The sequence below is a fragment of the Lissotriton vulgaris genome, unplaced genomic scaffold, assembly GCF_964263255.1.
Source record: "Lissotriton vulgaris unplaced genomic scaffold, aLisVul1.2 SCAFFOLD_1851, whole genome shotgun sequence".
NCBI lineage: Eukaryota > Metazoa > Chordata > Amphibia > Caudata > Salamandridae > Lissotriton > Lissotriton vulgaris.
This window is the reverse complement of record NW_028240813.1, coordinates 448,460-474,674: the sequence shown is the minus strand read 5'-3', so window position 1 is coordinate 474,674 and position 26,215 is coordinate 448,460. Positions and strand designations below refer to the sequence as shown.

General features: G+C 39.8%; 20 non-coding genes across 20 annotated transcripts; all 20 read left to right on the top strand.

Moving 5' to 3' along the window:
- The first annotated feature begins 64 nt into the window (after positions 1–64).
- Positions 65–136, top strand: TRNAP-UGG (transfer RNA proline (anticodon UGG)). Its single transcript has one exon. It is a non-coding gene; the product is annotated as a tRNA-Pro (tRNA).
- A 300-nt stretch (positions 137–436) lies between these two features.
- On the top strand, positions 437–509 carry TRNAV-CAC (transfer RNA valine (anticodon CAC)). Its single transcript has one exon. It is a non-coding gene; the product is annotated as a tRNA-Val (tRNA).
- Positions 510–2,674: 2,165 nt separating this feature from the next.
- On the top strand, positions 2,675–2,746 carry TRNAP-UGG (transfer RNA proline (anticodon UGG)). Its single transcript has one exon. It is a non-coding gene; the product is annotated as a tRNA-Pro (tRNA).
- A 300-nt stretch (positions 2,747–3,046) lies between these two features.
- TRNAV-CAC (transfer RNA valine (anticodon CAC)) lies at positions 3,047–3,119 on the top strand. The gene has a single exon. It is a non-coding gene; the product is annotated as a tRNA-Val (tRNA).
- A 2,155-nt stretch (positions 3,120–5,274) lies between these two features.
- Positions 5,275–5,346, top strand: TRNAP-UGG (transfer RNA proline (anticodon UGG)). Its single transcript has one exon. It is a non-coding gene; the product is annotated as a tRNA-Pro (tRNA).
- Positions 5,347–5,646: 300 nt separating this feature from the next.
- Positions 5,647–5,719, top strand: TRNAV-CAC (transfer RNA valine (anticodon CAC)). Its single transcript has one exon. It is a non-coding gene; the product is annotated as a tRNA-Val (tRNA).
- Positions 5,720–7,838: 2,119 nt separating this feature from the next.
- TRNAP-UGG (transfer RNA proline (anticodon UGG)) lies at positions 7,839–7,910 on the top strand. Its single transcript has one exon. It is a non-coding gene; the product is annotated as a tRNA-Pro (tRNA).
- Positions 7,911–8,210: 300 nt separating this feature from the next.
- On the top strand, positions 8,211–8,283 carry TRNAV-CAC (transfer RNA valine (anticodon CAC)). Its single transcript has one exon. It is a non-coding gene; the product is annotated as a tRNA-Val (tRNA).
- A 2,135-nt stretch (positions 8,284–10,418) lies between these two features.
- Positions 10,419–10,490, top strand: TRNAP-UGG (transfer RNA proline (anticodon UGG)). Its single transcript has one exon. It is a non-coding gene; the product is annotated as a tRNA-Pro (tRNA).
- Positions 10,491–10,790: 300 nt separating this feature from the next.
- Positions 10,791–10,863, top strand: TRNAV-CAC (transfer RNA valine (anticodon CAC)). The gene has a single exon. It is a non-coding gene; the product is annotated as a tRNA-Val (tRNA).
- Positions 10,864–13,010: 2,147 nt separating this feature from the next.
- On the top strand, positions 13,011–13,082 carry TRNAP-UGG (transfer RNA proline (anticodon UGG)). The gene has a single exon. It is a non-coding gene; the product is annotated as a tRNA-Pro (tRNA).
- Positions 13,083–13,382: 300 nt separating this feature from the next.
- TRNAV-CAC (transfer RNA valine (anticodon CAC)) lies at positions 13,383–13,455 on the top strand. Its single transcript has one exon. It is a non-coding gene; the product is annotated as a tRNA-Val (tRNA).
- A 2,539-nt stretch (positions 13,456–15,994) lies between these two features.
- On the top strand, positions 15,995–16,067 carry TRNAV-CAC (transfer RNA valine (anticodon CAC)). Its single transcript has one exon. It is a non-coding gene; the product is annotated as a tRNA-Val (tRNA).
- Positions 16,068–18,229: 2,162 nt separating this feature from the next.
- Positions 18,230–18,301, top strand: TRNAP-UGG (transfer RNA proline (anticodon UGG)). Its single transcript has one exon. It is a non-coding gene; the product is annotated as a tRNA-Pro (tRNA).
- A 300-nt stretch (positions 18,302–18,601) lies between these two features.
- On the top strand, positions 18,602–18,674 carry TRNAV-CAC (transfer RNA valine (anticodon CAC)). The gene has a single exon. It is a non-coding gene; the product is annotated as a tRNA-Val (tRNA).
- A 2,153-nt stretch (positions 18,675–20,827) lies between these two features.
- Positions 20,828–20,899, top strand: TRNAP-UGG (transfer RNA proline (anticodon UGG)). The gene has a single exon. It is a non-coding gene; the product is annotated as a tRNA-Pro (tRNA).
- Positions 20,900–21,168: 269 nt separating this feature from the next.
- On the top strand, positions 21,169–21,241 carry TRNAV-CAC (transfer RNA valine (anticodon CAC)). The gene has a single exon. It is a non-coding gene; the product is annotated as a tRNA-Val (tRNA).
- A 2,147-nt stretch (positions 21,242–23,388) lies between these two features.
- TRNAP-UGG (transfer RNA proline (anticodon UGG)) lies at positions 23,389–23,460 on the top strand. The gene has a single exon. It is a non-coding gene; the product is annotated as a tRNA-Pro (tRNA).
- Positions 23,461–23,760: 300 nt separating this feature from the next.
- On the top strand, positions 23,761–23,833 carry TRNAV-CAC (transfer RNA valine (anticodon CAC)). Its single transcript has one exon. It is a non-coding gene; the product is annotated as a tRNA-Val (tRNA).
- A 2,147-nt stretch (positions 23,834–25,980) lies between these two features.
- Positions 25,981–26,052, top strand: TRNAP-UGG (transfer RNA proline (anticodon UGG)). The gene has a single exon. It is a non-coding gene; the product is annotated as a tRNA-Pro (tRNA).
- Positions 26,053–26,215: the final 163 nt, after the last annotated feature.

Sequence of the window (26,215 nt, the reverse complement as noted above, 5' to 3'; positions counted from 1 at the left end):
CAGCATGATCTTCATTGCGTGCTTAGAGCTGGTATTAGCTTTTCAGAGGTGCGGGCCTTTCGAAGGCTCGTTGGTCTAGGGGTATGATTCTCGCTTTGGGTGCGAGAGGTCCCGGGTTCAAATCCCGGACGAGCCCTTTCATTGGTGCTTTTTTAAAGTAGTATTGCAGTATGCATTTCAAAGCCAATATCAATTTTCTCTTTGCAGTAGTGGATGAATATTTGCTAGAGTCTCATGCTATTAACCTTGCCCTGCCTGAGCAAATAGGAAACATTTCTCTTTAAGCATTTTGCAAAAATGCTGAACTTGCATGGCATATACAAGCGTTCAGCTAGGGCTGTCTGGGAAGGTTGCATGAAAGAAATCTAAAACCAGAGGCCCTTGGAATAGCCTGTTTTGAGAAGTTTCATCACAGAAGAATCAACTGTAGACATCTGTTTCTGTAGTGTAGTGGTTATCACGTTCGCCTCACACGCGAAAGGTCCCCGGTTCGAAACCGGGCAGAAACAGTTGTTATATTGTCTTGGCTGCAATGTTGAGAGGTGCCGTTTTGCCATGAAATTGTCCAGGCCCTGAAGATGGTTTCATGCAGACTCGTTCCAAGAAAGTGAATTCTCTTAAAAACACTAAAGTAATTGGCATGTGGATGTATCTGTTGATTCACAGACCTCGCTTTGAAAAGAGCCCTGCATTCTGTTCATTGCTCACCTAGAACACGCATTAACTTTGGGAATTGTTGGCACCAACAGGCATCTTAGTTTAGTGGAGTGTTTCTGGTGTTTAAGTGCAGAAGCCCTGGGCTCAATTCCTCGGTGACCCTTCTCAAGGTGATGATACAAATGCATCGTCACCTTTACGTTTAATGTCAGAATTGTTTATTTCTATTTGGTGGTGTATGAATGCTTGCAATAGTATGTTGATTTTTTCTAGCCTTGAATGAATAAAAGCAAATCACTCCTCTTTATGTATTTTTCTAATACATTGATATTTGCATCTCCTTTCCTAGCCTGCATTTTTCATTATCTTACAGGCTGTATATAATAAGTATCATTTCAGGGGCCCTTCTTCTACTCAATTCACAACTGTTCTATCCCGGCATTGATAAGCAATCTACATCTGCTTCTGTTGTGTATTGGTTATCATGTTTACCTGACGTGTGAAAGCCCCATGTTTGACAGTGCGCGTTAACAAAGAGACCAATGATTTTTATTAAAAGTTGTCATGTGTTTTTGTTACCTTGCACCGGCCAAAAAGTGCCGGAAATGACTTCATTTGCAGTCACTTGAAAAGTAGGGATTCTCAAATAAATGGTAAGAGGTTGGAACAAATCTAAAGGAATGCATGGCATATCTATATGTATGTGTACGCAGGTATCCATATATAAAGATAGATAGATAGATAGATAGATAGATAGATAGATAGATAGATAGATAGATAGATAGATAGATAGATAGATAGATAGATAGATAGATAGATAGATAGATAGATAGATAGATAGATAGATAGATAGATAGATAGATAGATAGATAGATAGATAGATAGATAGATAGATAGATAGATAGATAGATATTGGGAGAGAGAGAGCGTTACTATAAACTGAGACTTTATTTTCCATCAAGCTGTCTTTCCTTTCCTTCAGGAGCAGAATGTTCTGATCATCAGCGCTCCAGAATCTAGTGCTTGGTTGGCAAGCATCACACATTGTGATGTGTTAGCTAAGAGTTCCATGTCGTTCAGACTCATATATTCCTCTGTAGTTGTACCTTGGTGATTCAACAAAATGTGGCATCATAAGCAGCATTCTACTGCCATAGACTGGGCGGAAAAAACATTTAGAATTTCACTGAAAAAGAAAAAAAGCATACTTAGGCAGAGCTTTCTGGACAGTAAGGACATTAGAGTAAGTGATGAATAAGCACTGCTTTTGTTAATTTACATAGGCAGAACAGAGACTGCTGGGAAAAGCCTGAAATTAAAGGCCCAGAAAATGCCTGCTTCTGGATAGAACACTAAGAAGGGTTGAAAGTTTTTTCTCTGACCCTGGCCACTCTTACAAGCAATCCTATGATAGTCAGAAGGACCCACACTAAAAAGGAAGGGACAGCCATTTGGACCCTTTCCACCTTTTCTATATCTCGCCTGATCGAGCGCTGATTGAGCGGATTAGCACATGTACTTCTCATTTTGGGAAGGTATTGCTTAGCTTGCTACCAGCAGCTCAGTTATGTTATGATGTTAGAGGCTTGCAAGGAATGCTTTAGTCCTGCATTAGGCCGTTTTTATTGCTACTTGCATTCAATTGAAAGATAATTAGCCAGAATCTGTGGCCCAGTTATTCATCTTGGCATTCCGATTTGCACAAAGGGAATAAGCATTTGAGAGAAAATGCAACATGTGTTTCTTATGTTGCTATGAACAGCTTTTTATCCTTTCTCTTTAGGGTCTAGCCAATGCAGAAATAGATAAATAAGTGCTGACTTTCTGTAAGACGTGTCCAATGCTGGGACAAAATAAAAGGGGACACTTATAAATGATAGTGATATCATTTGAGAAAGGGTAAGTTGACACTGAATTTCATGTATATTCACAGACCAAGCATGAAAAAGTCCCCAGCATGATCTTCATTGCGTGCTTAGAGCTGGTATTAGCTTTTCAGAGGTGCGGGCCTTTCGAAGGCTCGTTGGTCTAGGGGTATGATTCTCGCTTTGGGTGCGAGAGGTCCCGGGTTCAAATCCCGGACGAGCCCTTTCATTGGTGCTTTTTTAAAGTAGTATTGCAGTATGCATTTCAAAGCCAATATCAATTTTCTCTTTGCAGTAGTGGATGAATATTTGCTAGAGTCTCATGCTATTAACCTTGCCCTGCCTGAGCAAATAGGAAACATTTCTCTTTAAGCATTTTGCAAAAATGCTGAACTTGCATGGCATATACAAGCGTTCAGCTAGGGCTGTCTGGGAAGGTTGCATGAAAGAAATCTAAAACCAGAGGCCCTTGGAATAGCCTGTTTTGAGAAGTTTCATCACAGAAGAATCAACTGTAGACATCTGTTTCTGTAGTGTAGTGGTTATCACGTTCGCCTCACACGCGAAAGGTCCCCGGTTCGAAACCGGGCAGAAACAGTTGTTATATTGTCTTGGCTGCAATGTTGAGAGGTGCCGTTTTGCCATGAAATTGTCCAGGCCCTGAAGATGGTTTCATGCAGACTCGTTCCAAGAAAGTGAATTCTCTTAAAAACACTAAAGTAATTGGCATGTGGATGTATCTGTTGATTCACAGACCTCGCTTTGAAAAGAGCCCTGCATTCTGTTCATTGCTCACCTAGAACACGCATTAACTTTGGGAATTGTTGGCACCAACAGGCATCTTAGTTTAGTGGAGTGTTTCTGGTGTTTAAGTGCAGAAGCCCTGGGCTCAATTCCTCGGTGACCCTTCTCAAGGTGATGATACAAATGCATCGTCACCTTTACGTTTAATGTCAGAATTGTTTATTTCTATTTGGTGGTGTATGAATGCTTGCAATAGTATGTTGATTTTTTCTAGCCTTGAATGAATAAAAGCAAATCACTCCTCTTTATGTATTTTTCTAATACATTGATATTTGCATCTCCTTTCCTAGCCTGCATTTTTCATTATCTTACAGGCTGTATATAATAAGTATCAATTCAGGGGCCCTTCTTCTACTCAATTCACAACTGTTCTATCCCGGCATTGATAAGCAATCTACATCTGCTTCTGTTGTGTATTGGTTATCATGTTTACCTGACGTGTGAAAGCCCCATGTTTGACAGTGCGCGTTAACAAAGAGACCAATGATTTTTATTAAAAGTTGTCATGTGTTTTTGTTACCTTGCACCAGCCAAAAAGTGCCGGAAATGACTTCATTTGCAGTCACTTGAAAAGTAGGGATTCTCAAATAAATGGTAAGAGGTTGGAACAAATCTAAAGGAATGCATGGCATATCTATATGTATGTGTACGCAGGTATCCATATATAAAGATAGATAGATAGATAGATAGATAGATAGATAGATAGATAGATAGATAGATAGATAGATAGATAGATAGATAGATAGATAGATAGATAGATAGATAGATAGATAGATAGATAGATAGATAGATAGATAGATAGATAGATAGATAGATAGATAGATAGATAGATATTGGGAGAGAGAGAGCGTTAATATAAACTGAGACTTTATTTTCCATCAAGCTGTCTTTCCTTTCCTTCAGGAGCAGAATGTTCTGATCATCAGCGCTCCAGAATCCAGTGCTTGGTTGGCAAGCATCACACATTGTGATGTGTTAGCTAAGAGTTCCATGTCGTTCAGACTCATATATTCCTCTGTAGTTGTACCTTGGTGATTCAACAAAATGTGGCATCATAAGCAGCATTCTACTGCCATAGACTGGGCAGAAAAAACATTTAGAATTTCACTGAAAAAGAAAAAAAGCATACTTAGGCAGAGCTTTCTGGACAGTAAGGACATTAGAGTAAGTGATGAATAAGCACTGCTTTTGTTAATTTACATAGGCAGAACAGAGACTGCTGGGAAAAGCCTGAAATTAAAGGCCCAGAAAATGCCTGCTTCTGGATAGAACACTAAGAAGGGTTGAAAGTTTTTTCTCTGACCCTGGCCACTCTTACAAGCAATCCTATGATAGTCAGAAGGACCCACCCTAAAAAGGAAGGGACAGCCATTTGGACCCTTTCCACCTTTTCTATATCTCGCCTGATCGAGCCTGATCGAGCGCTGATTGAGCGGATTAGCACATGTACTTCTCATTTTGGGAAGGTATTGCTTAGCTTGCTACCAGCAGCTCAGTTATGTTATGATGTTAGAGGCTTGCATGGAATGCTTTAGTCCTGCATTAGGCCGTTTTTATTGCTACTTGCATTCAAGGGAAAGATAATTAGCCAGAATCTGTGGCCCAGTTATTCACCTTGGCATTCCGATTTGCACAAAGGGAATAAGCATTTGAGAGAAAATGCAACATGTGTTTCTTATGTTGCTATGAACAGCTTTTTATTCTTTCTCTTTAGGGTCTAGCCAATGCAGAAATAGATAAATAAGTGCTGACTTTCTGTAAGACGTGTCCAATGCTGGGACAAAATAAAAAGGGACACTTATAAATGATAGTGATATCATTTGAGAAAGGGTAAGTTGACACTGAATTTCATGTATATTCACAGACCAAGCATGAAAAAGTCCCCAGCATGATCTTCATTGCGTGCTTAGAGCTGGTATTAGCTTTTCAGAGGTGCGGGCCTTTCGAAGGCTCGTTGGTCTAGGGGTATGATTCTCGCTTTGGGTGCGAGAGGTCCCGGGTTCAAATCCCGGACGAGCCCTTTCATTGGTGCTTTTTTAAAGTAGTATTGCAGTATGCATTTCAAAGCCAATATCAATTTTCTCTTTGCAGTAGTGGATGAATATTTGCTAGAGTCTCATGCTTTTAACCTTGCCCTGCCTGAGCAAATAGGAAACATTTCTCTTTAAGCATTTTGCAAAAATGCTGAACTTGCATGGCATATACAAGCGTTCAGCTAGGGCTGTCTGGGAAGGTTGCATGAAAGAAATCTAAAACCAGAGGCCCTTGGAATAGCCTGTTTTGAGAAGTTTCATCACAGAAGAATCAACTGTAGACATCTGTTTCTGTAGTGTAGTGGTTATCACGTTCGCCTCACACGCGAAAGGTCCCCGGTTCGAAACCGGGCAGAAACAGTTGTTATATTGTCTTGGCTGCAATGTTGAGAGGTGCCGTTTTGCCATGAAATTGTCCAGGCCCTGAAGATGGTTTCATGCAGACTCGTTCCAAGAAAGTGAATTCTCTTAAAAACACTAAAGTAATTGGCATGTGGATGTATCTGTTGATTCACAGACCTCGCTTTGAAAAGAGCCCTGCATTCTGTTCATTGCTCACCTAGAACACGCATTAACTTTGGGAATTGTTGGCACCAACAGGCATCTTAGTTTAGTGGAGTGTTTCTGGTGTTTAAGTGCAGAAGCCCTGGGCTCAATTCCTCGGTGACCCTTCTCAAGGTGATGATACAAATGCATCGTCACCTTTACGTTTAATGTCAGAATTGTTTATTTCTATTTGGTGGTGTATGAATGCTTGCAATAGTATGTTGATTTTTTCTAGCCTTGAATGAATAAAAGCAAATCACTCCTCTTTATGTATTTTTCTAATACATTGATATTTGCATCTCCTTTCCTAGCCTGCATTTTTCATTATCTTACAGGCTGTATATAATAAGTATCAATTCAGGGGCCCTTCTTCTACTCAATTCACAACTGTTCTATCCCGGCATTGATAAGCAATCTACATCTGCTTCTGTTGTGTATTGGTTATCATGTTTACCTGACGTGTGAAAGCCCCATGTTTGACAGTGCGCGTTAACAAAGAGACCAATGATTTTTATTAAAAGTTGTCATGTGTTTTTGTTACCTTGCACCGGCCAAAAAGTGCCGGAAATGACTTCATTTGCAGTCACTTGAAAAGTAGGGATTCTCAAATAAATGGTAAGAGGTTGGAACAAATCTAAAGGAATGCATGGCATATCTATATGTATGTGTACGCAGGTATCCATATATAAAGATAGATAGATAGATAGATAGATAGATAGATAGATAGATAGATAGATAGATAGATAGATAGATAGATAGATAGATAGATAGATAGATAGATAGATAGATAGATAGATAGATAGATAGATAGATAGATATTGGGAGAGAGAGAGCGTTACTATAAACTGAGACTTTATTTTCCATCAAGCTGTCTTTCCTTTCCTTCAGGAGCAGAATGTTCTGATCATCAGCGCTCCAGAATCTAGTGCTTGGTTGGCAAGCATCACACATTGTGATGTGTTAGCTAAGAGTTCCATGTCGTTCAGACTCATATATTCCTCTGTAGTTGTACCTTGGTGATTCAACAAAATGTGGCATCATAAGCAGCATTCTACTGCCATAGACTGGGCAGAAAAAACATTTAGAATTTCACTGAAAAAGAAAAAAAGCATACTTAGGCAGAGCTTTCTGGACAGTAAGGACATTAGAGTAAGTGATGAATAAGCACTGCTTTTGTTAATTTACATAGGCAGAACAGAGACTGCTGGGAAAAGCCTGAAATTAAAGGCCCAGAAAATGCCTGCTTCTGGATAGAACACTAAGAAGGGTTGAAAGTTTTTTCTCTGACCCTGGCCACTCTTACAAGCAATCCTATGATAGTCAGAAGGACCCACCCTAAAAAGGAAGGGACAGCCATTTGGACCCTTTCCACCTTTTCTATATCTCGCCTGATCGAGCCTGATCGAGCGCTGATTGAGCGGATTAGCACATGTACTTCTCATTTTGGGAAGGTATTGCTTAGCTTGCTACCAGCAGCTCAGTTATGTTATGATGTTAGAGGCTTGCATGGAATGCTTTAGTCCTGCATTAGGCCGTTTTTATTGCTACTTGCATTCAAGGGAAAGATAATTAGCCAGAATCTGTGGCCCAGTTATTCACCTTGGCATTCCGATTTGCACAAAGGGAATAAGCATTTGAGAGAAAATGCAACATGTGTTTCTTATGTTGCTATGAACAGCTTTTTATTCTTTCTCTTTAGGGTCTAGCCAATGCAGAAATAGATAAATAAGTGCTGACTTTCTGTAAGACGTGTCCAATGCTGGGACAAAATAAAAAGGGACACTTATAAATGATAGTGATATCATTTGAGAAAGGGTAAGTTGACACTGAATTTCATGTATATTCACAGACCAAGCATGAAAAAGTCCCCAGCATGATCTTCATTGCGTGCTTAGAGCTGGTATTAGCTTTTCAGAGGTGCGGGCCTTTCGAAGGCTCGTTGGTCTAGGGGTATGATTCTCGCTTTGGGTGCGAGAGGTCCCGGGTTCAAATCCCGGACGAGCCCTTTCATTGGTGCTTTTTTAAAGTAGTATTGCAGTATGCATTTCAAAGCCAATATCAATTTTCTCTTTGCAGTAGTGGATGAATATTTGCTAGAGTCTCATGCTTTTAACCTTGCCCTGCCTGAGCAAATAGGAAACATTTCTCTTTAAGCATTTTGCAAAAATGCTGAACTTGCATGGCATATACAAGCGTTCAGCTAGGGCTGTCTGGGAAGGTTGCATGAAAGAAATCTAAAACCAGAGGCCCTTGGAATAGCCTGTTTTGAGAAGTTTCATCACAGAAGAATCAACTGTAGACATCTGTTTCTGTAGTGTAGTGGTTATCACGTTCGCCTCACACGCGAAAGGTCCCCGGTTCGAAACCGGGCAGAAACAGTTGTTATATTGTCTTGGCTGCAATGTTGAGAGGTGCCGTTTTGCCATGAAATTGTCCAGGCCCTGAAGATGGTTTCATGCAGACTCGTTCCAAGAAAGTGAATTCTCTTAAAAACACTAAAGTAATTGGCATGTGGATGTATCTGTTGATTCACAGACCTCGCTTTGAAAAGAGCCCTGCATTCTGTTCATTGCTCACCTAGAACACGCATTAACTTTGGGAATTGTTGGCACCAACAGGCATCTTAGTTTAGTGGAGTGTTTCTGGTGTTTAAGTGCAGAAGCCCTGGGCTCAATTCCTCGGTGACCCTTCTCAAGGTGATGATACAAATGCATCGTCACCTTTACGTTTAATGTCAGAATTGTTTATTTCTATTTGGTGGTGTATGAATGCTTGCAATAGTATGTTGATTTTTTCTAGCCTTGAATGAATAAAAGCAAATCACTTCTCTTTATGTATTTTTCTAATACATTGATATTTGCATCTCCTTTCCTAGCCTGCATTTTTCATTATCTTACAGGCTGTATATAATAAGTATCAATTCAGGGGCCCTTCTTCTACTCAATTCACAACTGTTCTATCCCGGCATTGATAAGCAATCTACATCTGCTTCTGTTGTGTATTGGTTATCATGTTTACCTGACGTGTGAAAGCCCCATGTTTGACAGTGCGCGTTAACAAAGAGACCAATGATTTTTATTAAAAGTTGTCATGTGTTTTTGTTACCTTGCACCGGCCAAAAAGTGCCGGAAATGACTTCATTTGCAGTCACTTGAAAAGTAGGGATTCTCAAATAAATGGTAAGAGGTTGGAACAAATCTAAAGGAATGCATGGCATATCTATATGTATGTGTACGCAGGTATCCATATATAAAGATAGATAGATAGATAGATAGATAGATAGATAGATAGATAGATAGATAGATAGATAGATAGATAGATAGATAGATAGATAGATAGATAGATAGATAGATAGATAGATAGATAGATAGATAGATAGATAGATAGATAGATAGATATTGGGAGAGAGAGAGCGTTACTATAAACTGAGACTTTATTTTCCATCAAGCTGTCTTTCCTTTCCTTCAGGAGCAGAATGTTCTGATCATCAGCGCTCCAGAATCTAGTGCTTGGTTGGCAAGCATCACACATTGTGATGTGTTAGCTAAGAGTTCCATGTCGTTCAGACTCATATATTCCTCTGTAGTTGTACCTTGGTGATTCAACAAAATGTGGCATCATAAGCAGCATTCTACTGCCATAGACTGGGCAGAAAAAACATTTAGAATTTCACTGAAAAAGAAAAAAAGCATACTTAGGCAGAGCTTTCTGGACAGTAAGGACATTAGAGTAAGTGATGAATAAGCACTGCTTTTGTTAATTTACATAGGCAGAACAGAGACTGCTGGGAAAAGCCTGAAATTAAAGGCCCAGAAAATGCCTGCTTCTGGATAGAACACTAAGAAGGGTTGAAAGTTTTTTCTCTGACCCTGGCCACTCTTACAAGCAATCCTATGATAGTCAGAAGGACCCACCCTAAAAAGGAAGGGACAGCCATTTGGACCCTTTCCACCTTTTCTATATCTCGCCTGATCGAGCCTGATCGAGCGCTGATTGAGCGGATTAGCACATGTACTTCTCATTTTGGGAAGGTATTGCTTAGCTTGCTACCAGCAGCTCAGTTATGTTATGATGTTAGAGGCTTGCATGGAATGCTTTAGTCCTGCATTAGGCCGTTTTTATTGCTACTTGCATTCAAGGGAAAGATAATTAGCCAGAATCTGTGGCCCAGTTATTCACCTTGGCATTCCGATTTGCACAAAGGGAATAAGCATTTGAGAGAAAATGCAACATGTGTTTCTTATGTTGCTATGAACAGCTTTTTATTCTTTCTCTTTAGGGTCTAGCCAATGCAGAAATAGATAAATAAGTGCTGACTTTCTGTAAGACGTGTCCAATGCTGGGACAAAATAAAAAGGGACACTTATAAATGATAGTGATATCATTTGAGAAAGGGTAAGTTGACACTGAATTTCATGTATATTCACAGACCAAGCATGAAAAAGTCCCCAGCATGATCTTCATTGCGTGCTTAGAGCTGGTATTAGCTTTTCAGAGGTGCGGGCCTTTCGAAGGCTCGTTGGTCTAGGGGTATGATTCTCGCTTTGGGTGCGAGAGGTCCCGGGTTCAAATCCCGGACGAGCCCTTTCATTGGTGCTTTTTTAAAGTAGTATTGCAGTATGCATTTCAAAGCCAATATCAATTTTCTCTTTGCAGTAGTGGATGAATATTTGCTAGAGTCTCATGCTATTAACCTTGCCCTGCCTGAGCAAATAGGAAACATTTCTCTTTAAGCATTTTGCAAAAATGCTGAACTTGCATGGCATATACAAGCGTTCAGCTAGGGCTGTCTGGGAAGGTTGCATGAAAGAAATCTAAAACCAGAGGCCCTTGGAATAGCCTGTTTTGAGAAGTTTCATCACAGAAGAATCAACTGTAGACATCTGTTTCTGTAGTGTAGTGGTTATCACGTTCGCCTCACACGCGAAAGGTCCCCGGTTCGAAACCGGGCAGAAACAGTTGTTATATTGTCTTGGCTGCAATGTTGAGAGGTGCCGTTTTGCCATGAAATTGTCCAGGCCCTGAAGATGGTTTCATGCAGACTCGTTCCAAGAAAGTGAATTCTCTTAAAAACACTAAAGTAATTGGCATGTGGATGTATCTGTTGATTCACAGACCTCGCTTTGAAAAGAGCCCTGCATTCTGTTCATTGCTCACCTAGAACACGCATTAACTTTGGGAATTGTTGGCACCAACAGGCATCTTAGTTTAGTGGAGTGTTTCTGGTGTTTAAGTGCAGAAGCCCTGGGCTCAATTCCTCGGTGACCCTTCTCAAGGTGATGATACAAATGCATCGTCACCTTTACGTTTAATGTCAGAATTGTTTATTTCTATTTGGTGGTGTATGAATGCTTGCAATAGTATGTTGATTTTTTCTAGCCTTGAATGAATAAAAGCAAATCACTCCTCTTTATGTATTTTTCTAATACATTGATATTTGCATCTCCTTTCCTAGCCTGCATTTTTCATTATCTTACAGGCTGTATATAATAAGTATCATTTCAGGGGCCCTTCTTCTACTCAATTCACAACTGTTCTATCCCGGCATTGATAAGCAATCTACATCTGCTTCTGTTGTGTATTGGTTATCATGTTTACCTGACGTGTGAAAGCCCCATGTTTGACAGTGCGCGTTAACAAAGAGACCAATGATTTTTATTAAAAGTTGTCATGTGTTTTTGTTACCTTGCACCGGCCAAAAAGTGCCGGAAATGACTTCATTTGCAGTCACTTGAAAAGTAGGGATTCTCAAATAAATGGTAAGAGGTTGGAACAAATCTAAAGGAATGCATGGCATATCTATATGTATGTGTACGCAGGTATCCATATATAAAGATAGATAGATAGATAGATAGATAGATAGATAGATAGATAGATAGATAGATAGATAGATAGATAGATAGATAGATAGATAGATAGATAGATAGATAGATAGATAGATAGATAGATAGATAGATAGATAGATAGATAGATAGATAGATAGATAGATATTGGGAGAGAGAGAGCGTTACTATAAACTGAGACTTTATTTTCCATCAAGCTGTCTTTCCTTTCCTTCAGGAGCAGAATGTTCTGATCATCAGCGCTCCAGAATCTAGTGCTTGGTTGGCAAGCATCACACATTGTGATGTGTTAGCTAAGAGTTCCATGTCGTTCAGACTCATATATTCCTCTGTAGTTGTACCTTGGTGATTCAACAAAATGTGGCATCATAAGCAGCATTCTACTGCCATAGACTGGGCAGAAAAAACATTTAGAATTTCACTGAAAAAGAAAAAAAGCATACTTAGGCAGAGCTTTCTGGACAGTAAGGACATTAGAGTAAGTGATGAATAAGCACTGCTTTTGTTAATTTACATAGGCAGAACAGAGACTGCTGGGAAAAGCCTGAAATTAAAGGCCCAGAAAATGCCTGCTTCTGGATAGAACACTAAGAAGGGTTGAAAGTTTTTTCTCTGACCCTGGCCACTCTTACAAGCAATCCTATGATAGTCAGAAGGACCCACCCTAAAAAGGAAGGGACAGCCATTTGGACCCTTTCCACCTTTTCTATATCTCGCCTGATCGAGCCTGATCGAGCGCTGATTGAGCGGATTAGCACATGTACTTCTCATTTTGGGAAGGTATTGCTTAGCTTGCTACCAGCAGCTCAGTTATGTTATGATGTTAGAGGCTTGCATGGAATGCTTTAGTCCTGCATTAGGCCGTTTTTATTGCTACTTGCATTCAAGGGAAAGATAATTAGCCAGAATCTGTGGCCCAGGTATTCACCTTGGCATTCCGATTTGCACAAAGGGAATAAGCATTTGAGAGAAAATGCAACATGTGTTTCTTATGTTGCTATGAACAGCTTTTTATTCTTTCTCTTTAGGGTCTAGCCAATGCAGAAATAGATAAATAAGTGCTGACTTTCTGTAAGACGTGTCCAATGCTGGGACAAAATAAAAGGGGACACTTATAAATGATAGTGATATCATTTGAGAAAGGGTAAGTTGACACTGAATTTCATGTATATTCACAGACCAAGCATGAAAAAGTCCCCAGCATGATCTTCATTGCGTGCTTAGAGCTGGTATTAGCTTTTCAGAGGTGCGGGCCTTTCGAAGGCTCGTTGGTCTAGGGGTATGATTCTCGCTTTGGGTGCGAGAGGTCCCGGGTTCAAATCCCGGACGAGCCCTTTCATTGGTGCTTTTTTAAAGTAGTATTGCAGTATGCATTTCAAAGCCAATATCAATTTTCTCTTTGCAGTAGTGGATGAATATTTGCTAGAGTCTCATGCTTTTAACCTTGCCCTGCCTGAGCAAATAGGAAACATTTCTCTTTAAGCATTTTGCAAAAATGCTGAACTTGCATGGCATATACAAGCGTTCAGCTAGGGCTGTCTGGGAAGGTTGCATGAAAGAAATCTAAAACCAGAGGCCCTTGGAATAGCCTGTTTTGAGAAGTTTCATCACAGAAGAATCAACTGTAGACATCTGTTTCTGTAGTGTAGTGGTTATCACATTCGCCTCACACGCGAAAGGTCCCCGGTTCGAAACCGGGCAGAAACAGTTGTTATATTGTCTTGGCTGCAATGTTGAGAGGTGCCGTTTTGCCATGAAATTGTCCAGGCCCTGAAGATGGTTTCATGCAGACTCGTTCCAAGAAAGTGAATTCTCTTAAAAACACTAAAGTAATTGGCATGTGGATGTATCTGTTGATTCACAGACCTCGCTTTGAAAAGAGCCCTGCATTCTGTTCATTGCTCACCTAGAACACGCATTAACTTTGGGAATTGTTGGCACCAACAGGCATCTTAGTTTAGTGGAGTGTTTCTGGTGTTTAAGTGCAGAAGCCCTGGGCTCAATTCCTCGGTGACCCTTCTCAAGGTGATGATACAAATGCATCGTCACCTTTACGTTTAATGTCAGAATTGTTTATTTCTATTTGGTGGTGTATGAATGCTTGCAATAGTATGTTGATTTTTTCTAGCCTTGAATGAATAAAAGCAAATCACTCCTCTTTATGTATTTTTCTAATACATTGATATTTGCATCTCCTTTCCTAGCCTGCATTTTTCATTATCTTACAGGCTGTATATAATAAGTATCAATTCAGGGGCCCTTCTTCTACTCAATTCACAACTGTTCTATCCCGGCATTGATAAGCAATCTACATCTGCTTCTGTTGTGTATTGGTTATCATGTTTACCTGACGTGTGAAAGCCCCATGTTTGACAGTGCGCGTTAACAAAGAGACCAATGATTTTTATTAAAAGTTGTCATGTGTTTTTGTTACCTTGCACCGGCCAAAAAGTGCCGGAAATGACTTCATTTGCAGTCACTTGAAAAGTAGGGATTCTCAAATAAATGGTAAGAGGTTGGAACAAATCTAAAGGAATGCATGGCATATCTATATGTATGTGTACGCAGGTATCCATATATAAAGATAGATAGATAGATAGATAGATAGATAGATAGATAGATAGATAGATAGATAGATAGATAGATAGATAGATAGATAGATAGATAGATAGATAGATAGATAGATAGATAGATAGATAGATAGATAGATAGATAGATAGATAGATAGATAGATAGATAGATAGATAGATAGATATTGGGAGAGAGAGAGCGTTACTATAAACTGAGACTTTATTTTCCATCAAGCTGTCTTTCCTTTCCTTCAGGAGCAGAATGTTCTGATCATCAGCGCTCCAGAATCTAGTGCTTGGTTGGCAAGCATCACACATTGTGATGTGTTAGCTAAGAGTTCCATGTCGTTCAGACTCATATATTCCTCTGTAGTTGTACCTTGGTGATTCAACAAAATGTGGCATCATAAGCAGCATTCTACTGCCATAGACTGGGCAGAAAAAACATTTAGAATTTCACTGAAAAAGAAAAAAAGCATACTTAGGCAGAGCTTTCTGGACAGTAAGGACATTAGAGTAAGTGATGAATAAGCACTGCTTTTGTTAATTTACATAGGCAGAACAGAGACTGCTGGGAAAAGCCTGAAATTAAAGGCCCAGAAAATGCCTGCTTCTGGATAGAACACTAAGAAGGGTTGAAAGTTTTTTCTCTGACCCTGGCCACTCTTACAAGCAATCCTATGATAGTCAGAAGGACCCACCCTAAAAAGGAAGGGACAGCCATTTGGACCCTTTCCACCTTTTCTATATCTCGCCTGATCGAGCCTGATCGAGCGCTGATTGAGCGGATTAGCACATGTACTTCTCATTTTGGGAAGGTATTGCTTAGCTTGCTACCAGCAGCTCAGTTATGTTATGATGTTAGAGGCTTGCATGGAATGCTTTAGTCCTGCATTAGGCCGTTTTTATTGCTACTTGCATTCAAGGGAAAGATAATTAGCCAGAATCTGTGGCCCAGTTATTCACCTTGGCATTCCGATTTGCACAAAGGGAATAAGCATTTGAGAGAAAATGCAACATGTGTTTCTTATGTTGCTATGAACAGCTTTTTATTCTTTCTCTTTAGGGTCTAGCCAATGCAGAAATAGATAAATAAGTGCTGACTTTCTGTAAGACGTGTCCAATGCTGGGACAAAATAAAAAGGGACACTTATAAATGATAGTGATATCATTTGAGAAAGGGTAAGTTGACACTGAATTTCATGTATATTCACAGACCAAGCATGAAAAAGTCCCCAGCATGATCTTCATTGCGTGCTTAGAGCTGGTATTAGCTTTTCAGAGGTGCGGGCCTTTCGAAGGCTCGTTGGTCTAGGGGTATGATTCTCGCTTTGGGTGCGAGAGGTCCCGGGTTCAAATCCCGGACGGACGAGCCCTTTCATTGGTGCTTTTTTAAAGTAGTATTGCAGTATGCATTTCAAAGCCAATATCAATTTTCTCTTTGCAGTAGTGGATGAATATTTGCTAGAGTCTCATGCTTTTAACCTTGCCCTGCCTGAGCAAATAGGAAACATTTCTCTTTAAGCATTTTGCAAAAATGCTGAACTTGCATGGCATATACAAGCGTTCAGCTAGGGCTGTCTGGGAAGGTTGCATGAAAGAAATCTAAAACCAGAGGCCCTTGGAATAGCCTGTTTTGAGAAGTTTCATCACAGAAGAATCAACTGTAGACATCTGTTTCTGTAGTGTAGTGGTTATCACGTTCGCCTCACACGCGAAAGGTCCCCGGTTCGAAACCGGGCAGAAACAGTTGTTATATTGTCTTGGCTGCAATGTTGAGAGGTGCCGTTTTGCCATGAAATTGTCCAGGCCCTGAAGATGGTTTCATGCAGACTCGTTCCAAGAAAGTGAATTCTCTTAAAAACACTAAAGTAATTGGCATGTGGATGTATCTGTTGATTCACAGACCTCGCTTTGAAAAGAGCCCTGCATTCTGTTCATTGCTCACCTAGAACACGCATTAACTTTGGGAATTGTTGGCACCAACAGGCATCTTAGTTTAGTGGAGTGTTTCTGGTGTTTAAGTGCAGAAGCCCTGGGCTCAATTCCTCGGTGACCCTTCTCAAGGTGATGATACAAATGCATCGTCACCTTTACGTTTAATGTCAGAATTGTTTATTTCTATTTGGTGGTGTATGAATGCTTGCAATAGTATGTTGATTTTTTCTAGCCTTGAATGAATAAAAGCAAATCACTCCTCTTTATGTATTTTTCTAATACATTGATATTTGCATCTCCTTTCCTAGCCTGCATTTTTCATTATCTTACAGGCTGTATATAATAAGTATCAATTCAGGGGCCCTTCTTCTACTCAATTCACAACTGTTCTATCCCGGCATTGATAAGCAATCTACATCTGCTTCTGTTGTGTATTGGTTATCATGTTTACCTGACGTGTGAAAGCCCCATGTTTGACAGTGCGCGTTAACAAAGAGACCAATGATTTTTATTAAAAGTTGTCATGTGTTTTTGTTACCTTGCACCGGCCAAAAAGTGCCGGAAATGACTTCATTTGCAGTCACTTGAAAAGTAGGGATTCTCAAATAAATGGTAAGAGGTTGGAACAAATCTAAAGGAATGCATGGCATATCTATATGTATGTGTACGCAGGTATCCATATATAAGATAGATAGATAGATAGATAGATAGATAGATAGATAGATAGATAGATAGATAGATAGATAGATAGATAGATAGATAGATAGATAGATAGATAGATAGATAGATAGATAGATAGATAGATAGATAGATAGATAGATAGATAGATAGATAGATAGATAGATAGATAGATAGATATTGGGAGAGAGAGAGCGTTACTATAAACTGAGACTTTATTTTCCATCAAGCTGTCTTTCCTTTCCTTCAGGAGCAGAATGTTCTGATCATCAGCGCTCCAGAATCTAGTGCTTGGTTGGCAAGCATCACACATTGTGATGTGTTAGCTAAGAGTTCCATGTCGTTCAGACTCATATATTCCTCTGTAGTTGTACCTTGGTGATTCAACAAAATGTGGCATCATAAGCAGCATTCTACTGCCATAGACTGGGCAGAAAAAACATTTAGAATTTCACTGAAAAAGAAAAAAAGCATACTTAGGCAGAGCTTTCTGGACAGTAAGGACATTAGAGTAAGTGATGAATAAGCACTGCTTTTGTTAATTTACATAGGCAGAACAGAGACTGCTGGGAAAAGCCTGAAATTAAAGGCCCAGAAAATGCCTGCTTCTGGATAGAACACTAAGAAGGGTTGAAAGTTTTTTCTCTGACCCTGGCCACTCTTACAAGCAATCCTATGATAGTCAGAAGGACCCACCCTAAAAAGGAAGGGACAGCCATTTGGACCCTTTCCACCTTTTCTATATCTCGCCTGATCGAGCCTGATCGAGCGCTGATTGAGCGGATTAGCACATGTACTTCTCATTTTGGGAAGGTATTGCTTAGCTTGCTACCAGCAGCTCAGTTATGTTATGATGTTAGAGGCTTGCATGGAATGCTTTAGTCCTGCATTAGGCCGTTTTTATTGCTACTTGCATTCAAGGGAAAGATAATTAGCCAGAATCTGTGGCCCAGGTATTCACCTTGGCATTCCGATTTGCACAAAGGGAATAAGCATTTGAGAGAAAATGCAACATGTGTTTCTTATGTTGCTATGAACAGCTTTTTATTCTTTCTCTTTAGGGTCTAGCCAATGCAGAAATAGATAAATAAGTGCTGACTTTCTGTAAGACGTGTCCAATGCTGGGACAAAATAAAAGGGGACACTTATAAATGATAGTGATATCATTTGAGAAAGGGTAAGTTGACACTGAATTTCATGTATATTCACAGACCAAGCATGAAAAAGTCCCCAGCATGATCTTCATTGCGTGCTTAGAGCTGGTATTAGCTTTTCAGAGGTGCGGGCCTTTCGAAGGCTCGTTGGTCTAGGGGTATGATTCTCGCTTTGGGTGCGAGAGGTCCCGGGTTCAAATCCCGGACGAGCCCTTTCATTGGTGCTTTTTTAAAGTAGTATTGCAGTATGCATTTCAAAGCCAATATCAATTTTCTCTTTGCAGTAGTGGATGAATATTTGCTAGAGTCTCATGCTTTTAACCTTGCCCTGCCTGAGCAAATAGGAAACATTTCTCTTTAAGCATTTTGCAAAAATGCTGAACTTGCATGGCATATACAAGCGTTCAGCTAGGGCTGTCTGGGAAGGTTGCATGAAAGAAATCTAAAACCAGAGGCCCTTGGAATAGCCTGTTTTGAGAAGTTTCATCACAGAAGAATCAACTGTAGACATCTGTTTCTGTAGTGTAGTGGTTATCACATTCGCCTCACACGCGAAAGGTCCCCGGTTCGAAACCGGGCAGAAACAGTTGTTATATTGTCTTGGCTGCAATGTTGAGAGGTGCCGTTTTGCCATGAAATTGTCCAGGCCCTGAAGATGGTTTCATGCAGACTCGTTCCAAGAAAGTGAATTCTCTTAAAAACACTAAAGTAATTGGCATGTGGATGTATCTGTTGATTCACAGACCTCGCTTTGAAAAGAGCCCTGCATTCTGTTCATTGCTCACCTAGAACACGCATTAACTTTGGGAATTGTTGGCACCAACAGGCATCTTAGTTTAGTGGAGTGTTTCTGGTGTTTAAGTGCAGAAGCCCTGGGCTCAATTCCTCGGTGACCCTTCTCAAGGTGATGATACAAATGCATCGTCACCTTTACGTTTAATGTCAGAATTGTTTATTTCTATTTGGTGGTGTATGAATGCTTGCAATAGTATGTTGATTTTTTCTAGCCTTGAATGAATAAAAGCAAATCACTCCTCTTTATGTATTTTTCTAATACATTGATATTTGCATCTCCTTTCCTAGCCTGCATTTTTCATTATCTTACAGGCTGTATATAATAAGTATCAATTCAGGGGCCCTTCTTCTACTCAATTCACAACTGTTCTATCCCGGCATTGATAAGCAATCTACATCTGCTTCTGTTGTGTATTGGTTATCATGTTTACCTGACGTGTGAAAGCCCCATGTTTGACAGTGCGCGTTAACAAAGAGACCAATGATTTTTATTAAAAGTTGTCATGTGTTTTTGTTACCTTGCACCGGCCAAAAAGTGCCGGAAATGACTTCATTTGCAGTCACTTGAAAAGTAGGGATTCTCAAATAAATGGTAAGAGGTTGGAACAAATCTAAAGGAATGCATGGCATATCTATATGTATGTGTACGCAGGTATCCATATATAAAGATAGATAGATAGATAGATAGATAGATAGATAGATAGATAGATAGATAGATAGATAGATAGATAGATAGATAGATAGATAGATAGATAGATAGATAGATAGATAGATAGATAGATAGATAGATAGATAGATAGATAGATAGATAGATAGATAGATAGATAGATAGATAGATATTGGGAGAGAGAGAGCGTTACTATAAACTGAGACTTTATTTTCCATCAAGCTGTCTTTCCTTTCCTTCAGGAGCAGAATGTTCTGATCATCAGCGCTCCAGAATCTAGTGCTTGGTTGGCAAGCATCACACATTGTGATGTGTTAGCTAAGAGTTCCATGTCGTTCAGACTCATATATTCCTCTGTAGTTGTACCTTGGTGATTCAACAAAATGTGGCATCATAAGCAGCATTCTACTGCCATAGACTGGGCGGAAAAAACATTTAGAATTTCACTGAAAAAGAAAAAAAGCATACTTAGGCAGAGCTTTCTGGACAGTAAGGACATTAGAGTAAGTGATGAATAAGCACTGCTTTTGTTAATTTACATAGGCAGAACAGAGACTGCTGGGAAAAGCCTGAAATTAAAGGCCCAGAAAATGCCTGCTTCTGGATAGAACACTAAGAAGGGTTGAAAGTTTTTTCTCTGACCCTGGCCACTCTTACAAGCAATCCTATGATAGTCAGAAGGACCCACACTAAAAAGGAAGGGACAGCCATTTGGACCCTTTCCACCTTTTCTATATCTCGCCTGATCGAGCGCTGATTGAGCGGATTAGCACATGTACTTCTCATTTTGGGAAGGTATTGCTTAGCTTGCTACCAGCAGCTCAGTTATGTTATGATGTTAGAGGCTTGCAAGGAATGCTTTAGTCCTGCATTAGGCCGTTTTTATTGCTACTTGCATTCAATTGAAAGATAATTAGCCAGAATCTGTGGCCCAGTTATTCATCTTGGCATTCCGATTTGCACAAAGGGAATAAGCATTTGAGAGAAAATGCAACATGTGTTTCTTATGTTGCTATGAACAGCTTTTTATCCTTTCTCTTTAGGGTCTAGCCAATGCAGAAATAGATAAATAAGTGCTGACTTTCTGTAAGACGTGTCCAATGCTGGGACAAAATAAAAGGGGACACTTATAAATGATAGTGATATCATTTGAGAAAGGGTAAGTTGACACTGAATTTCATGTATATTCACAGACCAAGCATGAAAAAGTCCCCAGCATGATCTTCATTGCGTGCTTAGAGCTGGTATTAGCTTTTCAGAGGTGCGGGCCTTTCGAAGGCTCGTTGGTCTAGGGGTATGATTCTCGCTTTGGGTGCGAGAGGTCCCGGGTTCAAATCCCGGACGAGCCCTTTCATTGGTGCTTTTTTAAAGTAGTATTGCAGTATGCATTTCAGGATGAATATTTGCTAGAGTCTCATGCTATTAACCTTGCCCTGCCTGAGCAAATAGGAAACATTTCTCTTTAAGCATTTTGCAAAAATGCTGAACTTGCATGGCATATACAAGCGTTCAGCTAGGGCTGTCTGGGAAGGTTGCATGAAAGAAATCTAAAACCAGAGGCCCTTGGAATAGCCTGTTTTGAGAAGTTTCATCACAGAAGAATCAACTGTAGACATCTGTTTCTGTAGTGTAGTGGTTATCACGTTCGCCTCACACGCGAAAGGTCCCCGGTTCGAAACCGGGCAGAAACAGTTGTTATATTGTCTTGGCTGCAATGTTGAGAGGTGCCGTTTTGCCATGAAATTGTCCAGGCCCTGAAGATGGTTTCATGCAGACTCGTTCCAAGAAAGTGAATTCTCTTAAAAACACTAAAGTAATTGGCATGTGGATGTATCTGTTGATTCACAGACCTTGCTTTGAAAAGAGCCCTGCATTCTGTTCATTGCTCACCTAGAACACGCATTAACTTTGGGAATTGTTGGCACCAACAGGCATCTTAGTTTAGTGGAGTGTTTCTGGTGTTTAAGTGCAGAAGCCCTGGGCTCAATTCCTCGGTGACCCTTCTCAAGGTGATGATACAAATGCATCGTCACCTTTACGTTTAATGTCAGAATTGTTTATTTCTATTTGGTGGTGTATGAATGCTTGCAATAGTATGTTGATTTTTTCTAGCCTTGAATGAATAAAAGCAAATCACTCCTCTTTATGTATTTTTCTAATACATTGATATTTGCATCTCCTTTCCTAGCCTGCATTTTTCATTATCTTACAGGCTGTATATAATAAGTATCAATTCAGGGGCCCTTCTTCTACTCAATTCACAACTGTTCTATCCCGGCATTGATAAGCAATCTACATCTGCTTCTGTTGTGTATTGGTTATCATGTTTACCTGACGTGTGAAAGCCCCATGTTTGACAGTGCGCGTTAACAAAGAGACCAATGATTTTTATTAAAAGTTGTCATGTGTTTTTGTTACCTTGCACCAGCCAAAAAGTGCCGGAAATGACTTCATTTGCAGTCACTTGAAAAGTAGGGATTCTCAAATAAATGGTAAGAGGTTGGAACAAATCTAAAGGAATGCATGGCATATCTATATGTATGTGTACGCAGGTATCCATATATAAAGATAGATAGATAGATAGATAGATAGATAGATAGATAGATAGATAGATAGATAGATAGATAGATAGATAGATAGATAGATAGATAGATAGATAGATAGATAGATAGATAGATAGATAGATAGATAGATAGATAGATAGATAGATAGATAGATAGATATTGGGAGAGAGAGAGCGTTAATATAAACTGAGACTTTATTTTCCATCAAGCTGTCTTTCCTTTCCTTCAGGAGCAGAATGTTCTGATCATCAGCGCTCCAGAATCCAGTGCTTGGTTGGCAAGCATCACACATTGTGATGTGTTAGCTAAGAGTTCCATGTCGTTCAGACTCATATATTCCTCTGTAGTTGTACCTTGGTGATTCAACAAAATGTGGCATCATAAGCAGCATTCTACTGCCATAGACTGGGCAGAAAAAACATTTAGAATTTCACTGAAAAAGAAAAAAAGCATACTTAGGCAGAGCTTTCTGGACAGTAAGGACATTAGAGTAAGTGATGAATAAGCACTGCTTTTGTTAATTTACATAGGCAGAACAGAGACTGCTGGGAAAAGCCTGAAATTAAAGGCCCAGAAAATGCCTGCTTCTGGATAGAACACTAAGAAGGGTTGAAAGTTTTTTCTCTGACCCTGGCCACTCTTACAAGCAATCCTATGATAGTCAGAAGGACCCACCCTAAAAAGGAAGGGACAGCCATTTGGACCCTTTCCACCTTTTCTATATCTCGCCTGATCGAGCCTGATCGAGCGCTGATTGAGCGGATTAGCACATGTACTTCTCATTTTGGGAAGGTATTGCTTAGCTTGCTACCAGCAGCTCAGTTATGTTATGATGTTAGAGGCTTGCATGGAATGCTTTAGTCCTGCATTAGGCCGTTTTTATTGCTACTTGCATTCAAGGGAAAGATAATTAGCCAGAATCTGTGGCCCAGTTATTCACCTTGGCATTCCGATTTGCACAAAGGGAATAAGCATTTGAGAGAAAATGCAACATGTGTTTCTTATGTTGCTATGAACAGCTTTTTATTCTTTCTCTTTAGGGTCTAGCCAATGCAGAAATAGATAAATAAGTGCTGACTTTCTGTAAGACGTGTCCAATGCTGGGACAAAATAAAAAGGGACACTTATAAATGATAGTGATATCATTTGAGAAAGGGTAAGTTGACACTGAATTTCATGTATATTCACAGACCAAGCATGAAAAAGTCCCCAGCATGATCTTCATTGCGTGCTTAGAGCTGGTATTAGCTTTTCAGAGGTGCGGGCCTTTCGAAGGCTCGTTGGTCTAGGGGTATGATTCTCGCTTTGGGTGCGAGAGGTCCCGGGTTCAAATCCCGGACGAGCCCTTTCATTGGTGCTTTTTTAAAGTAGTATTGCAGTATGCATTTCAAAGCCAATATCAATTTTCTCTTTGCAGTAGTGGATGAATATTTGCTAGAGTCTCATGCTTTTAACCTTGCCCTGCCTGAGCAAATAGGAAACATTTCTCTTTAAGCATTTTGCAAAAATGCTGAACTTGCATGGCATATACAAGCGTTCAGCTAGGGCTGTCTGGGAAGGTTGCATGAAAGAAATCTAAAACCAGAGGCCCTTGGAATAGCCTGTTTTGAGAAGTTTCATCACAGAAGAATCAACTGTAGACATCTGTTTCTGTAGTGTAGTGGTTATCACGTTCGCCTCACACGCGAAAGGTCCCCGGTTCGAAACCGGGCAGAAACAGTTGTTATATTGTCTTGGCTGCAATGTTGAGAGGTGCCGTTTTGCCATGAAATTGTCCAGGCCCTGAAGATGGTTTCATGCAGACTCGTTCCAAGAAAGTGAATTCTCTTAAAAACACTAAAGTAATTGGCATGTGGATGTATCTGTTGATTCACAGACCTCGCTTTGAAAAGAGCCCTGCATTCTGTTCATTGCTCACCTAGAACACGCATTAACTTTGGGAATTGTTGGCACCAACAGGCATCTTAGTTTAGTGGAGTGTTTCTGGTGTTTAAGTGCAGAAGCCCTGGGCTCAATTCCTCGGTGACCCTTCTCAAGGTGATGATACAAATGCATCGTCACCTTTACGTTTAATGTCAGAATTGTTTATTTCTATTTGGTGGTGTATGAATGCTTGCAATAGTATGTTGATTTTTTCTAGCCTTGAATGAATAAAAGCAAATCACTCCTCTTTATGTATTTTTCTAATACATTGATATTTGCATCTCCTTTCCTAGCCTGCATTTTTCATTATCTTACAGGCTGTATATAATAAGTATCAATTCAGGGGCCCTTCTTCTACTCAATTCACAACTGTTCTATCCCGGCATTGATAAGCAATCTACATCTGCTTCTGTTGTGTATTGGTTATCATGTTTACCTGACGTGTGAAAGCCCCATGTTTGACAGTGCGCGTTAACAAAGAGACCAATGATTTTTATTAAAAGTTGTCATGTGTTTTTGTTACCTTGCACCGGCCAAAAAGTGCCGGAAATGACTTCATTTGCAGTCACTTGAAAAGTAGGGATTCTCAAATAAATGGTAAGAGGTTGGAACAAATCTAAAGGAATGCATGGCATATCTATATGTATGTGTACGCAGGTATCCATATATAAAGATAGATAGATAGATAGATAGATAGATAGATAGATAGATAGATAGATAGATAGATAGATAGATAGATAGATAGATAGATAGATAGATAGATAGATAGATAGATAGATAGATAGATAGATAGATAGATAGATAGATAGATAGATAGATAGATAGATAGATAGATAGTTGGAGAGAGAGAGCGTTACTATAAACTGAGACTTTATTTTCCATCAAGCTGTCTTTCCTTTCCTTCAGGAGCAGAATGTTCTGATCATCAGCGCTCCAGAATCTAGTGCTTGGTTGGCAAGCATCACACATTGTGATGTGTTAGCTAAGAGTTCCATGTCGTTCAGACTCATATATTCCTCTGTAGTTGTACCTTGGTGATTCAACAAAATGTGGCATCATAAGCAGCATTCTACTGCCATAGACTGGGCAGAAAAAACATTTAGAATTTCACTGAAAAAGAAAAAAAGCATACTTAGGCAGAGCTTTCTGGACAGTAAGGACATTAGAGTAAGTGATGAATAAGCACTGCTTTTGTTAATTTACATAGGCAGAACAGAGACTGCTGGGAAAAGCCTGAAATTAAAGGCCCAGAAAATGCCTGCTTCTGGATAGAACACTAAGAAGGGTTGAAAGTTTTTTCTCTGACCCTGGCCACTCTTACAAGCAATCCTATGATAGTCAGAAGGACCCACCCTAAAAAGGAAGGGACAGCCATTTGGACCCTTTCCACCTTTTCTATATCTCGCCTGATCGAGCCTGATCGAGCGCTGATTGAGCGGATTAACTTCTCATTTTGGGAAGGTATTGCTTAGCTTGCTACCAGCAGCTCAGTTATGTTATGATGTTAGAGGCTTGCATGGAATGCTTTAGTCCTGCATTAGGCCGTTTTTATTGCTACTTGCATTCAAGGGAAAGATAATTAGCCAGAATCTGTGGCCCAGTTATTCACCTTGGCATTCCGATTTGCACAAAGGGAATAAGCATTTGAGAGAAAATGCAACATGTGTTTCTTATGTTGCTATGAACAGCTTTTTATTCTTTCTCTTTAGGGTCTAGCCAATGCAGAAATAGATAAATAAGTGCTGACTTTCTGTAAGACGTGTCCAATGCTGGGACAAAATAAAAAGGGACACTTATAAATGATAGTGATATCATTTGAGAAAGGGTAAGTTGACACTGAATTTCATGTATATTCACAGACCAAGCATGAAAAAGTCCCCAGCATGATCTTCATTGCGTGCTTAGAGCTGGTATTAGCTTTTCAGAGGTGCGGGCCTTTCGAAGGCTCGTTGGTCTAGGGGTATGATTCTCGCTTTGGGTGCGAGAGGTCCCGGGTTCAAATCCCGGACGAGCCCTTTCATTGGTGCTTTTTTAAAGTAGTATTGCAGTATGCATTTCAAAGCCAATATCAATTTTCTCTTTGCAGTAGTGGATGAATATTTGCTAGAGTCTCATGCTTTTAACCTTGCCCTGCCTGAGCAAATAGGAAACATTTCTCTTTAAGCATTTTGCAAAAAT